At 33.0% G+C, this 839-nt stretch overlaps 1 long non-coding RNA gene across 2 annotated transcripts; it reads right to left on the reverse strand.

Annotated features, from left to right (window-relative positions):
- Positions 1-244: 244 nt before the first annotated feature.
- LOC106512065 (uncharacterized) lies at positions 245-839 on the reverse strand. 2 transcript variants are annotated; one of them, XR_001309614.1, is made up of 3 exons: positions 817-839; positions 641-709; positions 245-307 (listed from the first exon to the last, which is right to left on the reverse strand). It is a non-coding gene; the product is annotated as an uncharacterized LOC106512065 (long non-coding RNA). The 2 variants fall into 2 exon arrangements; XR_001309615.1 differs by having other exon boundaries at positions 641-718.

Consider the following 839-nt stretch of genomic DNA (forward strand, 5'->3'; position numbering starts at 1 on the left):
TGTGTGTGTGTGTGTGTACGCATATTTCTCTAAAGAGAACTCTCTGTGCAACAGATGTGCTGGTGGAACCTGGCTTCTAAAAATAAATAAAGTTTTATTTTTTTTTAGGAGCTCCGGGCCGATCCTCGGTGTCCGCTCTAGATTCAGATACGGGGGTAAAATACGTGCCGATTCTAACATCAGCTTGGAGATTACCGTTTTGTTTGTCAAGGACTGTAGAGGTTGAAGCATTTTTACTTTTTACTTTTTTTTTCAGGCTGTTCATCAACAGGCTTTACCGGTGATCCGACCCTCTTTGACATGTTTTCTATAAAAAGAAACATAGACAAAAAAAATAATTAAAACAATTTGCAACATTTTAAAATATAAATACGTTATAACTCTAAATATAAAACATTTTTTTACTGACCTGTTAAGTTTTAGATTTAGTGATTAGCATTCTGTTTGTCCAGGTCTGTAGAGGTTGAAGCGTTTTTACTTTTTTTCAGGCTGTTCATCAACTGGTTTTACCGGTGATCCGACCCTCTTTGACATGTTTTCTGTAAAAAGAAACAGACAAAAATAATAATTAAAACAATTTGCAACATTTTAAAATATAAATACGTTATAACTCTAAATATAAAACATTTTTTTTACTGACCTGTTAGTTTTTGCGCTACAGAAAAAAAAGGAGAACTCCGCTTCTATTTGCCGAGCAAAGCTGATGAAGCTGCCGATGCTGGAACACATACACACACACAGATAAACTACATTTAAAAATATATTTATAAAATTAAATTAAACTGAATTAAACAAAATAAAAACACATTTACATACCTTTTACGTTTGGCTGATGTTGG

This window comes from Austrofundulus limnaeus, unplaced genomic scaffold (assembly GCF_001266775.1).
Source record: "Austrofundulus limnaeus strain Quisiro unplaced genomic scaffold, Austrofundulus_limnaeus-1.0 Scaffold4074, whole genome shotgun sequence".
Lineage (NCBI taxonomy): Eukaryota > Metazoa > Chordata > Actinopteri > Cyprinodontiformes > Rivulidae > Austrofundulus > Austrofundulus limnaeus.